Here is a 12,644-nt window from a genome sequence, read left to right on the forward strand (position 1 = left end):
TGTGGAGTCGTGTGGGAGCACAAGAACTTCATATTTTAAGCATGTAAATGTCAGTGAATGAAGAGAGATATTTAAGTTTAAGTACTTTAGGAACAGAAACAGAGGGAACCTGACCTTTTCTTCCATATCTTTACTATTTATTTTAGAAAATAATATTTATTCCACTGTGAATTATTTCAATGAGGGTCAGATTTAGGTTATACCTAAAGTTGTCCAAGATGGAATCCAAGTCAAATCATATTTTTCCTAAAGCAGAAACAGATTACTTAGCTTGTTGAAAACTAAATCTAACTTGAAATCTTAACCAGGTTCTAGTGGTTACTTAAGATGAATTAAACTATTTGAATATGTTGAATAGATTTTTTTTTAAGTGAAACTTTGTTTTCTTGTAAGGGTCACTTGCTTATTAACTATAAGGTAGGAAGAAAATAGTCTTCCCAAGTTGTTTGTATGTTAATGTGCATTAAATGTTCATAAGCCGATTTGATGAATAAACATTTCATATGATAAATTTACAGGTAGTCCTTGTTTAGAAACTGCGTTTAGAATAGAATAGAATAGAATAGAATAGAATAGAATAGAATAGAATAGAATAGAATAGAATAGAATAGAATAGAATAGAATAGAATTCTTTATTGGCTAAGTGTGATTGGACACACAAGGAATTTGTCTTTGGTGCATAAGCTCTCAGTGCACATAAAAAGACAAGATACATTCATCAAGAATCATAAAGAAGATTAAATGTTAAAGTAGGACTTTTCGTATAGTTTTAAAGTGGAGAAGTTATTCTATAATGTTATAGTATAATGTCTTTTTTTTTTTTCCTTTCTTTTCTCTTTTCTGAAATGTATGGATAAAGGGGGATGTCATAATATTAATAATATTTTTAGTAAGTAAAGGTCAATATTTAGAGGAGGGAGTAAGTAATCTGTTATGAATAGGGTTTTTTTTTGTTATGAAGAAGTCACAGGGGGGGATGGGTGGGGAGGGGGGGTTAGGGAGGGGGAGGGAGAGGGGGAAAAAAAAGGGGGAAAATTTGTATTTGAAAACTTTTTCAATAAAAAAAAAGAAAGAATCATAAAGTACAACACTTAATGGTAGTCATAGGGTACAAATAAGCAATCAAATCATACTAGGAAACAATCAATATCAAAATAAATCGTAAGGATACAAGCAGCAAAGTTACAGTCATGTAGTCATAAGTCATAAGTGGAAGGAGATGGGTGATAGGAGCGATGAGGACTAATAGTAATAGTAATGCAGTATATTTAGTTACAACAGTAACAAACAAAAAAAACACCCCTTGCATATACCACCTTCACAGGTTTATGAAAGAAGGAAAAGCTGAAATAAGATCATAAGCACAGCTATGGTTTAATTTAGAAACTGCTTCATTTAATGACAGGTTGCCAGTCCCAATTGTGGTTTACAACAAGTATGCATAGGAGATCTTAATTGTATACCTGAAATAGATCATATCTCAGGAAGCAAAAGGTTAAATAACTGGGAAAGGGAAACCAATGTTCTTGGTTAAGCTGTTAAGCAAGATGTAGTTAAGAATAAACAATTCCAAGACCCCTGCTGGAGTTTCTTCCTGGAATGCTCTTTCTTTTTCAATATATTTATTTATTCTGTTATCACCAAAGATAAAATACAAAAGAAAAAGAAAAGCAGGCTAACAAACACACAATACTAACAACAAAAGGAAAAAAAATGTGTACAAAAAAGAAAAAACCCAAATATCAAATACAGCTAAGAAAAATCCACCCTAGCTGAATTCTGAAAGATGCATCAAAAATCTAATATATTCTCCTTTCCTTACATAATGAGTCTACAAATAATTATAAACTTTCTTATCTATATTTAACAAAAATTCTATATTATATAAGCAAATATCCCTGGTGTGGAAATCTCTTTGTCTAATAATCAAATTGACCCAACATCTGTTTACATATATATGTAAAAAAAGAAAACAGTCTACAGGTACAACTAATCTTCAAATCCCTCTGTTACAACTAAGATACAACTAATCTTCAAATCCCTCTGTTAAGCTTCTGTCATTGTATTTAACATGTAGAAAATTCACAAATGGTTTCCGGTCTCTTATAAACTTGTCTACTCCATTGTCTCTAATCAAAGCAGTTAGTTTTTCCATCTCTATTAATTCAGTCAATTTTAAAATCCACTCTTCGACAGTCAGCGTCCCCAATTTCTTCCAATGCTTAGCATATTCAATCCTGATTGTGGTCACCATCAAGAAGAAATAACGTCCCAAACTGTTTTTCGATTGGTTTATCCATAATGCCTAGAAGTAAAGTTTCAGGTTTCATTAATATTTGTATTTTGAATATTTTCTGCATTGTCAATATTATATTTATCCAATTTGATTTACCATACCTGCAGTACTTGTTGCCAGTCTATTTGGACTAAATACCAATGGAAGATCATGTTATAAATTTTTTCTTTCGTACTGTAATTCAAAGTGAATGTTAAATAGTTGGTCCATACATTCTCCCACTGGTCTGCATTATATTGCTAGAATGCCTTTCTTTAAATTAATTCAGACTGGATTTCCAGGATGAAATGCCTTCAAAAGAGAAATTATCCTCTGAAAGGCTTTTCCCAGGAACTTGATGACATTTTGTTAAAGGAGTCTCACCATAGCATAGATAAGAGCCAATTTGGTGTAGTGGTTAAGGCCCCAGCCCAGAAGTCAAGAGACTGTGAGTTCTAGTCCTGCCTTTAGTACAAATACCAGCCACTTTCTTTCAGTTCTAGGAAAGAGGCAATCCTCTACCCGCAATAAAATACCTTATGCCACCAGACTCCAAATTTTGGGCTTAGACAACTTAGAACCACGCCGAATTCAGTCTGACCTAAGCATAATACATAAAATTATCTGCCACAACGTCCTACCTGTCAATGACTACTTCAGCTTCAACCACAACAATACACGAGCAAATAATAGCTACAAACTCAAGGTAAACAGTTCCAAGCTTGATTGCAGAAAATATGACATCAGTATCAGAGTGGTCAATGCCTGGAATGCATTACCTGACTCTGTGGTTTCTTCCCCAAATCCCCAAAACTTTAACCTTAGATTGTCTACTGTAGACCTCACCCCATTCCTAAGATGTCTGTAAGGGGCGTGCATAAGCGCACCAGCATGCCTACCATTCCTATCCTAATGTTTTCTTTTATTTGTATCCTTTTCATGTATTTATAATTATGTTACACTTGTATCTGCCATAAAATACATGCTTGATGAAATAAATAAATAAAATAAAATAAATAAATAAAATAAAAGCAAAGAGCACGCTGGCTTGATAACCTCAAATCTGATACAAAGTTGAATATCCAACAATTGAAAGAAGCTGTGCTTGACGGGGTAGCATGGAGAGCCCTTGCCTACTGTCTACTGTTGACCTCGCCCCATTCCTAAGAGGTCTGTAAGGGGCGTGCATAAGTGCACCAGCGTGCCTACCGTCCCTGTCCTAATATTCCTTTTTACTCTTACTCTTTTCATGTATTCAAATTATGTTTATACTTTTACCTGTTATCTTATATATGCTTGACAAAATAAATAAATAAATAAATAAATAAATAAATAAATAAATAAATAAATAAATAAATAAATGAATGAATGAATGAATGAATGAATGAATGAATGAATGAATAAATAAATAAATAAATAAATAAATAAATAAATAAATAAATAAATAAATAAATAATATACTTATGATTTTTTTTCTCCTTAGTGTTTTCGCACAGCTGCTTTTGCAGATAAACCAAGTGTGAAATTTTGGACTTGTCCATGTGGTTGCCAGGAGACAACGCTGACTAGAAGGCCAACAGAAAAGAAAAATAGCACAGGTAAGAGTGGGAGTGGTGGTTCTGGTGGAGATGGCAGCAATGTCTAGAAGCAGTTGCTCTTATGATGATGACTGTTTTTGTAGGAAATGCTGCAAAGAGAGAGAGAGAGAGAGAGAGAGAGAGAGAGAGAGAGAGAGAGAGGGAGGGAGGGAGGGAGGGAGAGAGAGAGGGAGAGAGAGATGTGAAAATCCATTTGGAAGGTGCCCAACAGGAGCAGGTTCTCTCTTTGCCTCCAGAGCTCTGTAATAAGCCCAATTCTTTGCATTGGAAGCACAAGCAGCCACCATTTTAGCAGAGGGGAGTCCTGCTGCTACCACTATGGACCTCTGCTGCAGAATCTAGTGATTAGTCCAATGGTTGTACAAAAACAATAGGCACCCCCATTATTTTGAAAAGGGAGAGGGAACTGGAAAGTAAGAAGAACAATTTTTTTAATTAAAAAGAAAACCAAGGCCTTTGATAAAAAAAATAAAATAACATGAGGTCATATGAGTTTCTGAGCTCCCCCTTTTCACATGGAAGATTTAAACAGGCATATGGTCATCTTTTTATGGAACCGACCAGTCATAACAGAGACACTTCCTTTAAAGTCGTCTGCACATTTTCCATTTTCTCCTCGAATGTTAATCCCCATAGAATGCTGGGTATGTTTTAAGGTAAATCTAAATAGACCCAGCTAATGTTTTACACATGTAACTGGGAAAGAATATGTTCTCTAGACATTCCTGTCACACATGGGAATGGGGAGATTGTGGAAACTCAAGTTGCTTTATAGTGGGGGCAACATGGAAAGAACTTTTCCAACAAAAAGAAGGTTGCCAGAAGAAATTGCATATAACAAAATCATCCTGTTCTTAGCATTCTCCTGAACCATCTTATTTCGTTGAGAGGGCTGCAATGGTTGAGGTTATAATAGAGTGAAGACCATCATTACCATTTCACACATATCTATTTTCTGGCCTTTCTAACCAATATGGTCCTTTTCCTGCACCAGCATACCACCACATTGTCCAAGGAATATTTTCTCGATCTATGTAGTTTGTAGGTGGTCTGGCCATTGCCTATTAAAGTCTACATTTCATATAACCTTCATAAGGGCTTAGTCTCACGAGCCTTGCCAAATCTGAACCTGGCTTGGAATTCTGGAAAATAAAAACTAATACCAAGCATTGCTTTCTGAATTCTCATTTAGCACTTTTTGGAGATGTTTAATGCTAAGCTCTTTCTTACAGGGAGCTTTTACTCTTTTCCGTGCAGTAGGCCTCAAATGGGACCATGTCCAGAACAAGCAGAAGGAGTAAACTTCCCTGACATGTTAAACTGCTATTCATCTTCTGTCAAGGGGCTAAATTGTTTGAAAAATATGGTGTTGCATATGTTCCTCTCTTATTTACTATGGGAAGAAACTGGTCTTGTTTCTTTTTTCTCCCTTAACTTTTTCAGTGAATACAAAATATATGAGCATCCCGTTACCTTGACAATAGCTAATACTTTCCAAATGCTAAATAAATGTAATTTATGTAGGTTTACTAATTATGATATCAAAACTGAAAGCTGATACTTTTTTGGGGTGGGTGGGTTTCCAGAATATTGTTGTTGGTGAAGTCAAATGAATAAAAATTGACATGAGGTGTTAGTATCTCAGCGGTACAATCTTGGAGTTATACAACAGAGCCAGCCACAGACTTCTTGGGGTCCTGCTTGCAGGGGAAAATGAGGTGGACTAATATTTCCTATTTGTTTATTATTCTTTTGGGAGGTCAATTTCTCCCTACTGAATTACTGAGGAAAATAAGTCATTACACTATTTTAAGGGCTTCTTAAAAGTATAATGCTCCCAGCATTTAAAGATGGAATGGCAAATCTATCAAGAGATTTTTGGGTTGAAAACATAGGACTCCAAAAATGATGGTTTCTCCTTGCCTATGGGTCTCGCTGGGACTCTCTGCTGTTGGGATCATAAGATCATGGTCCTGTTTATTTTCATAGTAAGAGGTTTTAAGCTGCTTGTCTACATCTCCTACCATTTTGCTTGGAGAAGATCCCAGAAGTGTGACAGCCAGCATCAGAGAGCAGGGAGATCAAAAGACATCCTGCACATACTCAGCACTGTGTTACTTCACTACTTTAATAGTTCCATTGCTATGCCCTAAGTCTAAATTCTATTTTGCCAGGATTAAAATGTTAAGGTAAAGGTTCCCCTCACACATATGTGCTAGTCGTTCCCAACTCTAGGGGGTGGTGCTCAACTCCGTTTCAAAGCCAAAGAGCCAGTGCTGTCTGAAGACATCTCCGTGGTCATGTGACCAGCATGACTAAATGCCATAGGTGCATGGAACATTGTTACCTTCCCACCAAAGCTGGTCCCTATTTTTCTACTTGCATTTTTTACGTGCTTTCGAACTGCTAGGTTGGCAGAAGCTGGGACAAGTAATGGGAGCTCACCTCATTATGCAGTACTAGGGATTCCAACCGCTGAACTGCTGAGCTTTTGATCAACAAGCTCAGCGTCTTAGCCACTGAGCCACCGCATCCCTGTTATTAAACATTAAAATGTTACGTTTAGTTATTTGTGGATGAGGATAATAAACAGACAAAGAGAGTATCCTCTCTTATGTTTAAGTAACAAGTGTCATGCTTTTACCCTCACTCAATTTTCATAAGCAGAACCCAGTAAGTATTCATAAACTACCACACTCATTTTCGTATGTATTCACCTTCATGTCTGAAACGGCAAACTTGAATGATCAGAAGAAATTTCAGGCACATAGACAGGAACAACTGTCTCCTTTGGTAACTTGCATAATTGATACCAACTTCTTTTGTTTTCTAGTTTGATTTAAGAACTTAAAAGGTTTTTTAAAGAATTTAGAATGCTAATAATATTATATCGCTTCAGGGAATCTGAGAAACCATATGTGCTTTTATGAGTCCTCTTCTGTCGTATCACTATTGCAGCCAGAATAGGAGTCAGACATGCTGCCCCTTTACGGTCACAGTGACCTGGCATTTCCATTTATGGATGTTGTTCCATAATCAACAGAATCAACCCAATATAGGCTTTATTTATATTATTTTAGATTTTTTTAATTCCACTTTTATTATCTTTATAATAAATAACTGAAAGTGGTGAACATATCTAATACTCTTTCCTCCTCTTGTTTTCCCCAGAATAGCAATCCTGTGAGATAAGCTGAGCTAAGAGAGAGTGATTAGCTCAAGGTCATCCAGATGGCTTTCATAGCTAAGTTGGGACTACAATTCATAGTCTCTTGGTTTCTAGCTTGGTGCCTTAAACACCAGGCTGAACTGGCTTTCCAATGGCATTTCACTGGTACCTTTCAGTCTATCCGCCGAAATCTTTGTAAACAACTTGTAGTCATTATTCAATAACTGTATTGGCCTATAGTGACATTTCATTTGTCACTATGTTTCAGGAAGTTGGTCTAGAACAGGGGTCTGCAATCTTAAACACTCAAAGAGCCATTTGGACCCATTTCCCACACAAAAGAAAACACCGGCAGCCACAAAACTTCCTGTGCCTGACTATTTCTTGAGCGGCCACAAAACTAGCATATGTAGCTGAATGAAAGATTCTGTATTCTTCTGAAACTTTTCTTGGATTTACCCATGGTTGGCCTACCGGGGATTGAAAAGCTCAATAAATCGTATGCTGGTGGGTGTTGCACATTGGTAGTTGTCCAATGTGTCACAGGGAGCCGCAGCAGAGGGATGAAAGAGCCACATGCGGCTCCAGAGCCACAGGTTGCTGACCCCTGGTCTAGAAAATCTCCTAGGTCCCTTTAACCCTATGATTCTATGATAGGCAAACTTTTCATGCACCTTTTTAACTCTATTTCCAATCCCTAAACCCCAAAAGAATATAGCTTTGTGACATGGTGATCCAAGTGGAAAGTGTTGCAATTCTTTTTAAACATCACACAAGCTTTATATTTTGCTTATAGCAGACTGTTGTTTTGTTCAGTTAGTGGCATCTTCCCTTGTCCGAAATTCTACTCTTAAGCTAATGAAGGAGCTTCTGGTTCATCCAAGATCAACTCTTGATATCAATAATATTTAAATCCAGCCAAGAGAAGAAATTGACCTTCCTTCCATACTGACAAAGAATGCCATTAAGATAACACAACCACAATGAGGAGTGTAGCACAAATCACTCTGTGCCAAAGGCTGCAAATAAATTATTTATCATTTAAGGGGAATCAATTAGCATGCGTGAGGACTCGATGCTTAAACATCTTAATTGAAGCAACATTCAGTATGGCTGAGCTTTACATATTACATCAAACCCAGAGGCTACCGCTGTCCCTAATTAAGGAAGCACAACCTATCAGCGCCAAAACTCATTGTGTTTACCAATTTGTTTGTAATTGCGGAGACAATTACATCAGCAGAACTGATAGGTTTTAGGCTTTCAGAATAAAGGAGCATCTTCTGAAATGGGTCCGAACACCCTTGAGTAATCCAACAACAAAGCAAATCATTGCCATAAAATGCCTTGTTTGGCCATTGCGAGACACTTACTATCTACGGGTCACCAGGTGGATCAAAACTCTGCATTTAAAGTTCTACTATGCCATCGGAACTCTCATTTCCTGCGGTTTGCTGAGGCAGTTGCCATTAACCCTTTGAAGCCCCCATTGTGCATGCAGAAATGGCTTTATGTCAATCTATAATGCTCCCGTGGGCATAAGGCTTGCCATTGGTTGCTTTCCTGCATATGTTATAGGCTTAATTAATGCTCTTGCTAGATCTGATATTTGAGGCTGATTTTAACCGTGTTATTGTAATGTAGGTACTGATGAGTCAATACGAAATGCTTGCATCTACCTCAGTTTGTCTTTTGACTGTATTCTTTAAATAATTTATCATCATAAAGGCTTTTGTTGTTAGAAAATGTTTTATAGCTATAAGTTAGACAGGGGTAAACTATTAACTTGTCCATCTTAAAGTCCTGTTTCAGTTTCTTTTTATGTTTAAGATTCACAATAATGGTAAGTAGTATGCAACTATAGTTAATAACTATATAAAAATAAATAAAATATTGACTATTTTCTGGGGCTAAAGTAATCTCCTTTTTGGAGAGCATTCAGAAGAAGCTGTGTCTTGTCATTTAACTTTTGGTGACCCACTTAAAAACACGTTCCCTTCATGTACTCAGAAGATTCAGCCATTTTAGTATACGCAGCTCTTCCGAAGCTGATTAATGGCAGATGGCAGATGGATCGGATTCAAGATTATGTCCCGGAAGAGCGACTTCTCCTTTTTATATCATGTAATTTTATATGAATAAAAGTAACATTAAAAAAATATAAAACAGAAAGTTCAGAAAAAAAGATAAAAGATAAAAGAAAGAGGGCAGAAAGAACAAAGAAAAGAAAAAAATATTAGAACAAAGAAGCGGCTTCTGATCTTTACAATAGTTAAAAACATGCTGATTTTCTACTCTCCCCCTTTAAAATTTCATTTCATATTTCCCCTTTCCTATATGCAACCCTTTTTAATTAACAAAAGCAAAATCCATCAGGTCATTTTTAACCATTTTCAGCAAAAAGTCCATTAAAAAGTCCACAGGCAATCTTCTAATAGATATTTCTTTGAGCAGAATTTAGCTGTAGTTAAGGTCAAACAAGGGATACAGTGGCTCAGTGGCTAAGATACTGAGCTTGTTGATTGAAAGGTTGGTAATTCAGCGGTTTGAATCTCTAGTGCCGCATAACGGAGTGAGCTCCCATTACTTGTCCCAGCTTCTGACAACCTAGAAGGCAGAAAGCACGGAGAAAATGCAAGTAGAAAAATAGGGTCTACCTTTGGTGGGAAGGTAACAGCGTTCCACGCGTCTTTGGTGTTTAGTCATGCTGGCCACATGACCACAGAGACATCTTTGGACAGCGCTGACTCTTTGGCTTTGAAACGGAATTAAGCACCACCCCCTAGAGTCAGGAATGACTAGCCCATATGTGCGAAGGGAACCTTTACCTTTACCTTAAGGTCAAATCTATTGCAGTGTATTGCCCCAGCAAGCCATTGCCTTTAAATAAGAAGACTCTTACAATCCAGAGAAGATGTAAGAAACAAAGCAAAATACCAATAAAGCAAAATATGAGTATTTCAAAGTATAGAAATCATACTTGCCTGATCTTTTCTTTGCACAAAGGATTTTAGCATTCTTGCCTGTAATTTTCTATTTTAGGAATAGTATTTTCTTAGCCATGTATAATAAACTACAGCTTGCTTAGTGCTTTAGTTTCTGCATCATTCCTCTAGAAAAAGTGTTGAAAGTAAGTGGATTTCTTCTGTGACATTCCCACACCCATGGGAATAATCCTGCAAATGGACTCCTGTTACCCATTTTCCCCCCTATCTCTTTTTGCAAGATGAAATAATCCCTATCACCAAATGTGGAGGAAGTAGGAAGAAAGATGGTTGTCATTCCTTCCAATCCCATTTGCAGCAAAAATATCCAGGGGGAACTTTCATTTCACATCAGATATATTTATTACATGGGAATCAAAGTCCTACTGTATTGATTATTTGCATATTTTCTTAAATGAGATAGGAATGCAGTCTTCAGTCTTTCTAAAAGGTCCTCCCGAGCTCTGTTTTTGCTGACAGACGGTTGCAGGAGGCCGTTGTAGCAAAAAACGGACCTCAGGAGCCCTTTTCACTGGCAGAGGCACCATGGGCTGGTCCTTCGCTGTTTCCAAGGTGGCCCTGCGGGCCAGATCTAAACACCCCTTGGGCCAGATCTGGCCCCCGGGCCTTGAGTTTGATACACCTGCCCTGTGCTATGTACACATTTGTACTAGTTATATCCTTTTTCTCTTTTTTCTTGTTTATGATTAAAATCCTGATAAAAGCTTGATTCATTTGCATCAAGATTCTATTTTCTTATGGGGTCCTCAAGAGTAATATCTTCTCACTAGCCAGTCAACCTTTTTTTAGCTATATGAATCAGAAACACAAATAAAAATGTTCACACAACATTATTTTATGTAGTTATTGAATGTGTCTTTTGTACAAATGGTTAAGTGAGTGTACATAATGACCAATTCTTGAATACAGCTCATCTGTCTGGAACCCGCACTGCATATCGGACATTAATACAATTGAACATGTCCAGAAATATTTCACAAGAAGAGTCGTCCACTCTGCTCACAACAAAATACCTTATGCCACCAGACTTGAAACTCTGTGTAGAAAATATAGAACTATGCCACCTTCGGTATGATCTAAGCATTTTATGAATCATAAAATGCTACAATGTCCTACCTGTCAATTACTACTTCAGCTTCAACCACAACAATACGCAAGCAAACAATAGATACAAACTTAAGGTAAATTGCACCAAATTCGATTGCAGAAAATATGACTTCAGCAACAGAGTGGTCAATGCCTGGAATGTACTACCTGACTCTGTGGTTTCATCCCAAAACCCCCAAAACTTTAACCTAAGACTGTCTACTGTTGACCTCACCCCATTCCTGAGAGGTCTGTAAGGGGTGTGCATAAGTGCCCCAATGTGCCTACCGTCCCTGTCCTAATGTTTCTTCTATTTGTATCTATTTGATGTATCCAATCCATGCTTATACTTATTACCAAATACATTCTTGATAAATAAATAAATAAAAATGCTTCCTTCTCCTATTTGTTCTCTCAATAACAACCCAGGGAGGTAGATTGGATTAACAGAGGGTGACTGGTGCAAAGTTGTATAAGACTGTGAATGAACTGGACCTGACTCTGTCTGTTTCTAGTCCAATTTCTTAACTCTTACACTGTGATGGCTGTTAGTGACCCAGAAGCTCACACTAAACAATAAAGAATGGGCATTTTTGTTTCAGACTATCTTGGTCAAATCCTTGAAGGACGTCTGGCAGTGGGGCCTGTGTGTTCTGAGGAGGATGAGAGCTATGCTCCTCATTAGAGGAGCCAGACAAAGAATGCCTCTAACCTAAACTACTTGATGATGTGTAATTTATAGAACTTCACACCAAATCTGTTATTGCCCAGATCACCAAGGACTGCACTAGGTGTTGTAGTTCCTGAACATCTGGTACAAATGTGTCACAGAACTCAGGACTGTTGGCCGGGCAGCCAGGGCCAGCAGCTGTATGACTACTGGAAGAAAAATTGGCTTGTTCTTCCAATGTATTATAAGCCTGGGATGTTATGTGACAGATACTTAATGTCAACTTGCAAAGCTTTCAAGTTGCCATGAGCAGAACGGAGGGAGAACTGATAGAGCTGATTGACTTCACACTTGTCTGTTTAAATTCTAAATTCTAAAGAAGAAACAGGTAGCAGAAAATTTAAAAGATACCAAGAACTGGTTGGACCACAAAATAGATAAAGTAGTAGAAAATGAAGAAGTGCTCTGGAATTTTAGAATTTAAACAGGTAAGTACCTGCCACATAACATCACCCTAGACTTAACAATTGTTGATAAGAGAAACAAAAAAAGTATGGATAGTGGACGTTAAATATCCGAAGACAGCAGAATATAAGAAAAAGAACTGGAGAAAATCACAACATACCAAAATCTGCAGGTAGAAGTAGAATCACTGTGGCAAAATAAAGCAAAATTAGTACCAATAGCAACTGATACTTGGCTGCAATCCCATCCCATTGGCACTGACAAAACGTCCATCTGTAATTGCAAAAGGCAGATTTACTTGGAACACTTTACTTCCTGCAATGATACTTTTAACATCATGAAACATCTTCCTGTCCCAGGTTCTTGCAAAGGACTT

This window comes from Pituophis catenifer, unplaced genomic scaffold (assembly GCF_029215685.1).
Source record: "Pituophis catenifer annectens isolate HBS135680 unplaced genomic scaffold, rPitCat1.0.hap2 SCAF_8, whole genome shotgun sequence".
NCBI lineage: Eukaryota > Metazoa > Chordata > Lepidosauria > Squamata > Colubridae > Pituophis > Pituophis catenifer.